This window comes from Corvus brachyrhynchos, unplaced genomic scaffold, assembly GCF_000691975.1.
Source record: "Corvus brachyrhynchos isolate BGI_N302 unplaced genomic scaffold, ASM69197v1 scaffold310, whole genome shotgun sequence".
NCBI classification, from domain to species: domain Eukaryota; kingdom Metazoa; phylum Chordata; class Aves; order Passeriformes; family Corvidae; genus Corvus; species Corvus brachyrhynchos.
The window spans coordinates 3,012,347-3,024,524 of record NW_008236213.1 but is presented as its reverse complement, the minus strand read 5'-3'; positions in this window follow the sequence as shown (position 1 = coordinate 3,024,524).

Sequence of the window (12,178 nt, the reverse complement as noted above, 5' to 3'; positions counted from 1 at the left end):
TGCGTGTGTGTGTGTGTGAGGGAATGTGTGATTTCTACAGAGGGGCTGGTGTGCTGAGTGGGTTTCCCAGGGACTTGTGGCTCCTTCCTTGGGTCTGCTTGCCTTGGAGGGGCAGTGCATAAGGATGAACCTCTCTGTAGCAGTCTGATCACCTCAGGTCTTTGACTTTCCTGTTAATGGAAGTGCACTCTAGGATCGGACACGTGTTATCCTGCTTGACTGTAAAGACAGAGAATATAGTAGGACTCACAATTCCATCATAACCTTTGCTGAGCCCAGCCAGTGGGGTTGCCCTCTTTCAGTGTCTGAAGGCAATGGTGAAAGGTCTGTGCACATACCCAAACGATGCATGATTTTCTTGGAACCATAAAGCAGGACAAATGCATCTGATTAGGATGCACCACTGCTACAGAAATCCAGGTTACAAGAAGGTGCCAGTCACAGCAGACTTTGTAGGGTTTCAGCAGTGTGGGGGAGGGAGATGGATAAAACACACCTCAGAGCTGGTAGTTTGAAGAAACTAACCAAATCTGCAGCTCACACTACTGCGGCTTGCAGTCTGCTTCCTCCTGAGGCTTTAGCATTGCCTTTCATTTGAAAATGTTTATGCATCAACACTCTGTATTACGCCTCAGTCAAACAGAAGGGTTGCGTGTCTCGTTCCTGTCCCTGGGGTGTGAAGCTACAGGTTTTAAATGCTTGCCTTCGCATTCCTTGCAGAGAGATGTATGCTGCCTTCATTTAATGAGACTTTGAGATATTTTTGAGTCTCTTCTGAGCTCTGGCAGAGGAAGCTTGCTGACAGTGTTTGTCTCTCTGGGGCAAAAATATCAGCAATATTACAGAACTCATTAAAATCTTGGCTGTGTTACTCCATTTTCCTGTTACACTCAGGGTTAATATAGTGTGCAATTTCTCTTTAAAAAGTCCATGGATATTTCTAAAGTGGTAAAACTGTGCAGGCATGCACAGAGAAGACAGGCTGTCATGGAGCTTTAGTGGTGCCAGGTAGGGGCAGGTATTGAAGTTCATCTTGGTGGCAAAGAGTGCAGCAAGCCAAAATGGTGCTTCCTGGGAGAGGGGTCACAAGGCAACTGCATGAATAAAGTGGAATGGAAAGTGTCAGGAGGAACACAAATGAGAAAGAGCAAAATGGAGGAAGAGGACAAATATAGAGACAGAGCCAAATGTAGAAAATGTAGAAACACCATTAAGGGACACTGAAAGAAAAGTACAAGGGCTCAGATATAGGATTCACATCCCCATTTTAATATTTGCTGTTTTCCAAGGTCTCTATCTGCTACAGGGGAGGTCTAGGCAGTTATCACAGATCCAACATCTAGCCTCCAAATGGTTCATTACTTCTCAAGGAAGGGCAGTGGCACTTGGGAGCAAATTTCAAAGCTGCTCAGCCAGTTGCTCAGCCTCTTCCACATGAAAGAGCTTAGCTTTATGGCACTTGGTAACTTGAAATCATTCTCAGTCAGGCTGCAATACTGTGATGTGTAAGTGTTGCTGACCTTTGAAAAATGTTCGGTTTTCAGGTAGAGCACTACAGGGTGCTGTGAGCCCACCTGCTGTTGCCTCATAGCTCAGCCTCTGTCAGATAGGGAACATGAACGTCAGGCACAGCACGGCTCCTGCCTTTCTTTACTGAGAAACAGAGCAGGAATAAATTCTCTTTTACCTGGATTAGTTTCACCATAATGCATTATTAATTTATAGTAATTATATGTAAAACACACACACGCGCGTGCACGCACACACTATATGGTATATAATATATGATACATCCTTATATTATGTACATATAAATAGGATCTATGGATTTCAGGGGATGGTTTCAGGGGAGACCTTGATCTCTACAACTGCCTGTCTGAAAGGATGATGTAGCAAGGTGAGGCTTGGCCTCTTCTCTTAGGCAGCAAGTGATAGGATAAGAGGAAGTGGCCTCAAGCTGTGGCAGATGAGGTTTGGATTGGACAGAATCAAAAAGAGGTTTTTCACTAAAAGAGTGGTGAAGCATCGAAATGGTTTGTCCACAGAAGTTCTGGAGTCACCATCCCTGGAAGTGTTCAAGAAATGGCAGGACATGGGGCACTTAGTACTGTGGTCTAGTTGACAAGGTGGTTATGAAAGGTTGGAGTCAATGGTCCTGGAGGTCTTTTGCAACCTTAATGTTTCTGTGATTCTATGATTTGTATGTATTACTCAAGAGAAGCCTTGATTTTTAAAGTTCATTGTGAATTCTGCTTACTCTTCTGTTAGTAGGGGACATGACTTATTGATGAAAATGGAAAACAAAAATATGTGAAAGATACCAACATGTTAAAGTGTTGATCTTTTCAGCTTCTGGAGTCCCAAGAGATGAAAAATTCTGTGTAGCTGCAAAAGCCTCTCTGAGTAGTCCCGAGCAATATTTACAGCAAGCAGGTTTGCTTAACAGAATATAAAATGAGGATGAGCATAGGGAGAAAACTATGGAAAGTCTGTGGTTTGTAATTTGTCCCAAATAAAGAACACGTTAGGACTTAATGCATAGGGGAAAGAGCTACTAGGACAGTTAAGATTCCACCTCTCTACTGTCACTTCTGGGCAAAGTAGGAGTCTCTGAAGTTGCTCTCTTGTCACACATGGCATATTGCTCTGTCTCAAGGGCATAACAAGTCAAGAGACAGGAACTTCTTGATCCTGAAATGTAAGAGAGCCTCTTGCAGTGTTAAGAATGCAGCCAGGGAAAATCACTTGATATAATTTGACACAAGAAATAACACAGAAACAGAAACCATATTTGCAAAAAGCCTATAGTATTTCCATTCATAAGGAGTATTAATCACAGACACAGTCTGCTGACAAGTCAAAACTAAATAAAAATCAGTTGAAACTCTAGTCAAACAAGTCCAAAGAAACACAGTTGTCAGTACTGTTGGAGATAGACCAGTTTGTCAAACATGAGGAGTGTCCCCAGGGAGGGCAGACCACAGGGCAGCCACGCTGGCTGCTGACTTGCAGAGAAGCAGGAAGCATTTTCCTGCCCCCTAAGACAGCTTTGCCCTTCTCAAGGAGCTTTCTCCCTTAGTGGAGGGATGCTGATTGTGGCAAAGACACTCACGGCCAAGTGGTAAAGCTTTATGGGCAAAACATTCTTGACGGCATCCAGAAGAAAGCAAGGAGAACAAAGCAGAAGTGCACGATAAAGGGATGCCCACTCCTGGTGGGAGCTTGAAAAGTTATGATAGAAGAGGAAGACACTGCAGAAGTTACTCAAGTTTAAACTTGTGCCCTAAATTGTAAGATGGGTGAGATATTTTGCAGATGCAGCTGCAGTTAAGGAGAGAACGGAAGTCAGAATTTCCTGGAGTTGCAGCCCCCAGTGCAGCCCAAACCCTCTGTGGTGTGCAGGGGCAGTAATGTTAGGCATGCTCCAGTGCAGCTGTGCCCAGCCCAGAGTCACAGCACACATCATGTCTTACACAGCCCTGTGCTGTGGTCAGGTGGAAGTGCTCATGTGTGGGGGTGGGTTCAGCACTCACACTTAGAGGGGTTTGCTCTGAGGTCTGCCTCTGGGCTCTGCCAAGATGTGACTGCACTTTTGCACTGTTTTACACAGCTGCATGCTGCTTGGTGGCATTCGCTATTAATCATGAAGAAAATACTTTTTGGAATTAAAAAATGATATTATTTGGAGCATGATCACATAGAACATGGACAGACACAACCTGGATAACATGGAATGCAGTGTTCTGTTTATTACAGTGGGGTTTTATATGTATTCAGAGGCTGTCCCATTCTCATTCTAAATGAGCACAGAATTTGACCAGAGAAGTAACTGTCCTCTCAAGCCAAAGTCAAGTCAGGCCTCTGACCACATATTTTAGATTTTAAGTGCTCCACTGTAAATCTTCCAAGCCTAAACAGAAACTGAGAAATCACATAACAAATAATGAAATATTAATGCACATTACGTATTTTCTTCAGAGAAAGAAGATCTTATAAAGTGATGCTAATAGTTGAATTATATTGGGTTTTGACTTAACAAATGCCCTGTAGTGGACGAATGTAACTACCATAATGCCTTCTTCTGTTCATTTATTTTTCAGAATAAAATACTAGCAAAGCAGAGTGCCAATGATCCAATGCACCATCTGATGCATTTAATCCCAGGCAAAAATCCAGGAGACCATTTAGGACACAACGGATGAGCCTTGTTCGTATTATAGATCTTTGAGAATGTGCAAATATCTAGTTGAGTAGTGTACTTTAAAGTTTTGTTAATAGAAAAATTGATTTAAAAGGAAAAATCTTTAATCTGGTGAAAGTTGAGTTCTATATTTGAATCAAAATTGAAAACCAGGTCTAGCTCTGAGTAACAAATTATCTCATCTGTCCATTAAAATACCTCTGTAAGCAAGGCAGGGTAAATAAGAGATCCAGCATCTATATGAATAAAGACCTTTTCTTTGTTGAGCCATTTGTTTTGTAACATGGGGAAAATTAATCAAATTTCAGCATGAATATGATACAACTGTACTGGCAAGACAGTACCAACAATGAAGCCATCAATACTTTCAAAATTAGGTAATAGAAAGGAAAATGGGGCTGTCGTGTTGGGATTCCAGCAAACCTTCTGAACATGACATTGCATATCAGAAAAAAATGCTTCCTTGCAGCTCACACCCAGGTGATGGCTCTGAGGCAGGTGATGGTATGGAGTTGTCCAGTGTTGAAGAGGACTGTTGGGGATGCAGGAATGATGTGCAGCACTGCAGTCAGCAGAGACAAGACTGCCAAGCTCCTGTGTAAAGCAAACAGAAAACTCGTCCTGTTCCCCTTTCTTCTCTGCGACTGCTTCCTATTTTTAATCTGGGTTTTGTTGCTGACTATAACAGAATAATAACCTGAAATGACAAAATTCCTCACCCGATGGGTATGTGCAAGCTTTGTAAAGCTGCTTAGGTCCCTACTTCCTTCTCATATGTGTGGAGTGAGGTGCCTGAATGCCTCTTATCAGAACCCAAAGTTTTCTCTTGCTGTTTCCATGGTCTCTCTTCCCTGGTTACCCCAGGCAATCTCCTTGTGTACCCCAAAAGAGGGGCTTGGACAGGATGACAAGGGGTTTTGGCTCATTCCAGATGGGCTGACCTCGTGGGCACAGCAGGTGCCTCATCACCAGTCCTCCAGAGCCACTGTCTGCTGCTCCCCTGCAGGAGGTGTGTGCCTGGAAGGGACCCTGCAGCTGGACACGTGGGTGTCTCCAAAGTGTCTGCCAGTGCACCTCTTGCCTGTTATGTGTGATGAAGGATTTGCAGCAGTGCTGGGTGCTTGTTGACTGTGAGGCAGTTGCCTGTGCACTCATGGCACAGGTTTTAAAGGAAACACCCTTTCCTCCAATTTAATGAGTTACCTTTATTTTGCTGATTGTCATTATGAAGCCTAGCCAGTTATTTGCTCTTTGTGTACAGTTTGTTTTGGTCATCTCCTAGGCCCTGTGATATAACAGCCTGTCATACGAAATGTAAACACAATAATGCAGCTGTAGCTGCAAATTAGGGAAATTAGTGAGAAACCAGTTCTCTCTTACACTGTGCTTCACTTGAAATCCAACCTGCACTGAGCAAGGTTTGCTTGGGAGACCATATGCAATTGCTTCTTCCCACAGTGGAAGGCGGCAGTGTGGTGTTCAGTCAGCCATTTCCATGCACAGAAACCTTGCACAGCCCTGTTTGTCCCCTCTCCCAGGAGGGAAGGCTGGTGCCCTCCCTGCTGGTTGCTCTTGTTTGCTTAGCTTGGTCTCTGGGTGGTATTCCCTCTGCTAATTCCAGCTGAAGTCACCTCCTGAGCTGACAAAGCTGGCCAGTGAACTGCCCTGCCCAGGCTGCTGTCATTGCTCATCCCTCTTGCCAGAAAAATACTTTTTTTTTTAATTTTCAGATTTGGCCAACCAATAAGTAAAAACTTTGTCTCCCAAGCAGAGGTGAGGTCATGCAGATACTGAGCAGAGCTGGGAGTCTGAATGAGCCAGTTATGTCAGCCAGTTAATAACTTCACTGTTGTCATTTATTTGTCATTCATCCAGAAGAATCCAAAAGTGCTTTGCATTCTTTACAATCAGATTGCAAGCTCTTCTTGCTTCACACCCCACCGAGAGCCCGTCACCCTTTGGGAGCAGTGCAGAGCTCCTCGGTGGTGCCCTGCCACTCCGCAATGAGGTGAAGACTCAGCGGGGGTAACTGCAGTAGCCAAAAAGTTTGGTGGTCTGCCCAGGTGGCCACTTGAAAATTGTTCTGCAGCCTTGAGCTAAAGCTTCCCACCAGAACAGAGCACTGTGTTTATGGACCATGGTGTCAGGGCTACCACACCTATGGGACACAGCCCTCTGATGCTGCCAGGGACCCTGACCTGCACTGCTTGGACTTCTCAGTAATGTGGGCATGTGGTTGGAGACTTGGCTGTTTCTCAGTGATATTATAGAAAACATTACATAGAAATTCTGCACCCAGAATCACTTCCCTCTCTTGTTAAATAAGGCAAATATCTCTGGGTGGGATGTCTCAGAAATAGTTTGCATAGAGGAATTAATTCAGCTTAGCATGGTGCTTTGAGAGAGGCTCAGAAAGAAATAGAGCATGCCCTGCCATGGCATATGTTACTTCCCTGCATTGAGAGAAGCTGCATGAGTGAGTACATGGTAGAGTAACCTCCCAGCTCAAATCCCATCACGTAGATGTTCAATAAATTTTTTGTCCCTCCCTTCTGGCACATTTGCACCAGGAATGGACTGCAATATTTTCAGATGTGTTGGCAGTCCAAGCCCATGCTTCTTTTTAACATTTGACTAAATATAGTCTTTTCTATGACACACACTCTTTGGGGTTTTGTTGGTTTTTTCCTCTCTCTGAATGGCTTATTTAGTGAAACAAAGTAGTGAACTCTTGTCTGAAGTTTTCACACTGCTTGTTGTTTCCATGTAAGCAGGGAAACTGTTCAGTACAGCTCATGGGACATTTGTGTATGGGTCTCGAAGCAGTGTGTTCTGACAGTAGAGGGCTTGTGTTCCTTAGAGCTTTCTCAGGCCTGGGAGGAGAAAGGATGCTAAAGGGAGGAGGAGGGACATGCTGTTTTCCCCTGCACTCTCTGAGGTCAGGCTGACCACTCTGGGCCAGCTTCCTGTCCAGCAAAGAGCCCTTCTTTGACACGGTCACTGACCCATCTTAGCTTTTCTCATGTCCTCACACATGTTCCAGATCACTACTGTGTTTTTTCCCCCCTCCTTATCCCTGGGAAACTCTCTGATGCTCCAGCACCCATTCCAGCTCTCACAAGTTTTCTTGCAATCCTCTCATCAAGGCGCCCATCCTGCCACTGCCTCCAAAAGCAGTTTCAATCACACTGCTGTGAAGTCCTTAGTCTGAAATTCCTAAATGCTTTAACAGTTGAAGTTTCCCCCCCACTCCTATTAAATTAAGTGTAACTTGTCAGTGTAAATACCCCTAGATAACAGAACTCAGAGGTGTGAGGTGCCTGCATTTCTGCAGTTTATGGAAGGCAAGTCCAAGTCCTCTGTAATCTGGGACAAAATATCCAGAAGCCCTCAAGCAAGTTTGGAAACCACCTGCTCACACTTTTCCTAATGGAAAGGCCTGAAGGAAGGCCTTTATTAACTAGATGAGTTGGTGAAATCCATGATCAGTGATGCCTATGAAACGACAATTACCCTAGGTCTTTTTTTGTGTTGTTCAGATTTTCTTCACTTTACATGCTAATGGAAGAGTAAGTATTTTGCTGTTCTCTTTCTCAATGTGAATACTGACATTTTTTGGCTGACATGAAATTATTTGTCTTGTGTTGAGCTTTTGATGGGGTACCCTTCCTTCTCGGACCAGGGTAAAAGAGCAGAGGAGGCTGCTGTTCTGCTAAGTTCTTTATTTCATAGTCTCACAGCTTTCTTGAAGGCAGAGTTCGAAGGGGGTTACATGATAAAGGCAAGCAGCAACAGCAGGCAGAACCAGCTTCTTCTGTATGCTCTATATGCTCCATATATACTCTATACACTATACACTCTACACTCTATATTCTTTCCTACAGAAGTGTGGATTATATTTGTTAATTGACCAATAAGGTTAACACACGATTCTAGTTTTTCTTTTCTTTTAGCCTGTCCTGGTCTAATTCTAACAATCGTAAGTCTTACACAAGTGTTACACAGGTATCACACAGATTTGGGTGTACAGTTTCTATCAGTTCTTATTGTTTATGTGAACTCTATCTAAAAAATGTGAACAGTATAGTTCTATCTGTATTTTGTCTGAAGTAAAGAATTCTGTGAAAAGGTAACACTGCTGCAGTAAGAACTGTGTTTAAGGTCTCTGCTGCAGCTTTTTAATGTTTAAGGCACTTAGCATATATTTCCACTAAAAGTTTAAAAATCTGTATTTCTATTTCACTTTGGTGTGGCTTCATGTATCTCAGTTTGTCCAAAGGTTTTAATTCAGCCCCTGTGCTTTGGCTTCCCTCTGGGCCTGAGTCCAGAGGAGCTTTCACTCCAACAGTCTTGGAAAATGAATCTTATATTCCCCTTTGCTTTTACAGCCTTGCCTCTCTTGCCACACTGTATTTCCTGTGCAGTCTTACACTCTTGCCTGAAGGGAAATTAGTTGGTGTGATGGGATCAGAGTTGCAAGGGAGATTCTATGACACAACAGACATTTTCCTTGGTAGGAGTAAATTTGATCAAAGCCCTTCTCCATGAAAATATATCTTCAAAGGACACTTAGAGATTTATAACTAATGTAATTAACCCCATGGGTCCTGTTTCCATTTCTGAAAGCAGCTGGTAAAGAACAAGTGTTACTTTGAGCTTCTTCACTGGGTTAGTAAATACTTGGGGAAAAACAGCTAATGCTCAGGGAAGTGTAGGATTAGGAAGAATTTTGGTGAAGTGGAAAACATGTAGATTCTTCCTATTGCTACAGTCTCCACTGCCTCATTTCCACTTCCTGCTCCTTTGCTGCCAGTCTCTAACACAAGAGCAAACAGATTTAGACACTGATGCCCACAGGTCTGAGAGGAATCTAAGTCCGGTCCACCACCCATCTGTCTCAGCCAGTGAACATACCATTCAACTTCTCTCCATTAATTTTGCTGAAATGAAGAACACAGCTATTGCTGGGGCTCGTGGTATCTGTCATTTCCCTCTAGCTCAATATGGTTAATATGGTTTAATCTGAAGGGAGAATACCCAACCTCAGCACACAATTCACCCATGCTCTGTTGTAGGGTTTTGGTTTGTCTCTACAGAGCAACTGCTGAAATCACAACTTTTCCCAAACCTGCTGATAAAAGCCAGCTTAGGTGACCATGTATGATAGAATTGCTTCTGGCTCTCTGGGATGTGTTATCTACATTCAGTACATCCAATGGCTGTTCCTCCTTGCCAAAGGGTGATAAACAATGGCTTGGCAGATTGTTGCAAGCAGGGTACCCTGAAGGTTGATACTGGGACCGTTATTGTTCAGTGTCTTTATCAGTGACCTGGGAAATGATACTGAGCATTTCCTCTGCAAACTGGAGATGACACTAAGTCTTGGAGTATGGCTGAAATTCTGAGAGACAGAACCCAGAGACATGTGGATGAATGTTCCACTGGATACACTGCAACCTTGTGAATTCAGCAAGGAGAAGAACAAAGTTCTGGAGATGGGGTGGAATAATCTGATGTGTCAGTACAGGCTGTACAGGGCAGTGACAGGCTGAACAACACCAGGATGAAAAGAAACAAGACGTTTGGGTGAATGCCAGAGACAACAGCAGCCAGATGTGCTCCTGTCATGGGTAAGGCAAGCTGGACCTTTTGTTCAAGGTGAAGTAGAAAAACTGGAGAAAACCCAGTGGATGGCTCCAAGATCTTGGAACCTAAAGTGCAGAACCTGTAAAGAGGGACTGAGGGAACTGGGCTTGTTTAATCTGATGAAAAGGAGGTGAAGAACTTACCTTATAGCAGCCTACAAGTTCTTAAAAAGCAGTTAACGAGATGATGAATTGAAGGGAGTTAGTAAGACTATAAATCCAATTTCTTTCCTAGGTGTTACAGGTGGTAAGAAAAAGGGCAATGGTAACAACCTGTAGCACAGATTGTCCAGGATGAGCATTAAGAAAAGCACTTTCACCAGGAAGTTTTGCCACACTGGAGCAGGTTACCTGGGAAGGTTTTCAATCACCACCCGTGAAGGTTTCCACATAAAGCTGCAGTTGTCCTGATCTCATGCTGGTGATAGGCCTCTTTGAGATGGCGATCAAACTAGAGGCCTGCCACAGGTGTAACTGTCGTCTCTATGGCTCTCTGATTCCTTCACAAAATCAGGCTTGGAGGCAAATTTGCACATACACATATATGGGAGAACTCTCTGGGCTTCCCTGCTGCCATCTGTAGCAGTGTCCTCCTCCTCCTGCACTGGACCAGCACCACCTGATATTCATTTGACAATGTACCATACAGGGTCTATGTTTAATTTTGGGTCAAAGTCAGTTTGGTGAAAGACATCAGTTGCACCCAGAATTTGTTACCTGCAAAGTTTTGTCTTGGCTGTGTGTCTTAAGTGTCCTTGCCTAGTGGAAATCGGCAGCTTATTTCTCCTAGTTCCTATTTCAGGCCTGGCTTTTCAAACTGAGTATGAACTTCATGTGATCAGTCTAGATAATAGCTGATGGCTGTAGGTGTAGCAATCTCCAAGCTGTCTGAAGCAGATGGGAGAAGTTTTATGTGAATGGGGTTTGATGCTGGAAAATGTTGCAGAGTCCTTGTTCCACCTGCTCTGTGATTAATATGATGTTGGTGCATGATGAATGCACAAAAGGGCAACATCACTCTAAAATACTCCCAAAAAAGAAACCTGTATGCCCATTGATTTTACCTTCTCTATATTTCCAAGATGCTTTTAACTAATGCAAGCCACCTGTGCTTACCCATTATCAGAAAATTTGCTTGTGATAGTGCCCTTTCACTGGGCTTTAATATGTGAAAAGGGCATTCTGATTTTTTATATTTTTTATTTAAATAGATAACACTTCAAACATCTCCTCCAGATGACCTGCAGACCCTGCAGCCTTGGCAGATTTCCTCATGTAATTTGCTAAGAGTGGTATTTACCTGAACTGCTGATAAAAGCCCCACTTCCAACTGTTGTTAGTTAGCCTTTAGATCCCTGCCAAGGCCTGCTGTTGAAAGACTGCCTTTCTGTGACCTCTCTTCTGGCATATGCAAGAAGAATGAATAAGAAAGTTTTTTACTTCAGCTGCTAAAACCCATCAACTGCACTTTCTTTATAAATTTAATCAAAGTCCAGCATCTCCATAATAAAATCTGCATTCTTTCAGCATCCTACCTACAGGCCATTTCACATTTTACAATCAGCAAATTAAAACCTAGTTCCAAGTTTTGAGAAACAGCAGTGCAATTTCTGCCAAGCTATGAGTCCTGCATTTGATCTGAGTATGACTTACCATGTGAAAAGAGATTCATTATAACAAATGCTTTCTATATATAGAAGTTCTATACATTATATGCTTCCCTTCCTAGGTTTAACATAATTTCAATCTGAGTTTGGAAAATAAAGTAGAGACTGTGAATACTGATGTATTGATGGGACATAAAAAGCCGTAATAATCATCCTGGTCTGAAAGACCTAATTCTGCTTCCATTTAACCCCATTAGTAAATAGAACATACTCTTCAATACCAAAGCCAAAACCAGATAACAGACTAAATTATCCAGTTCAGCATGTAGCAGGATGAACCTGTTTGAGTCTTTATTCCTTTTTTGTAATAAATGTCTAATGCCTTATCGATAGATAAAACAAATCAAGAGAACTATTACTCTCATTTCATTAGATAATGGTGTCTGTTAATAGCAACTGATGGGCCTTTTTATTTTTAACCTTGAATATCTGGTGTCAAATGCAATATAGGTCACAATTTGAGTGATTTTCTTGTAAGCCAGTAGTCCTCAAAGGTTTTGCACCAATCCCCTTCCACTGTTTTGCTTAATGCTTTTGCTTGCCCTCCTCAGGCTGAGCAGTGGCTCAGTCCTGTGAAGCCACGGTGGAAGGGAGAGCCTCGCACTGCTGCCATGAAGGTGGCTGCTACCAGCAGTTAGATCAGCCAGCGGGCCCTTGGCTGGGCC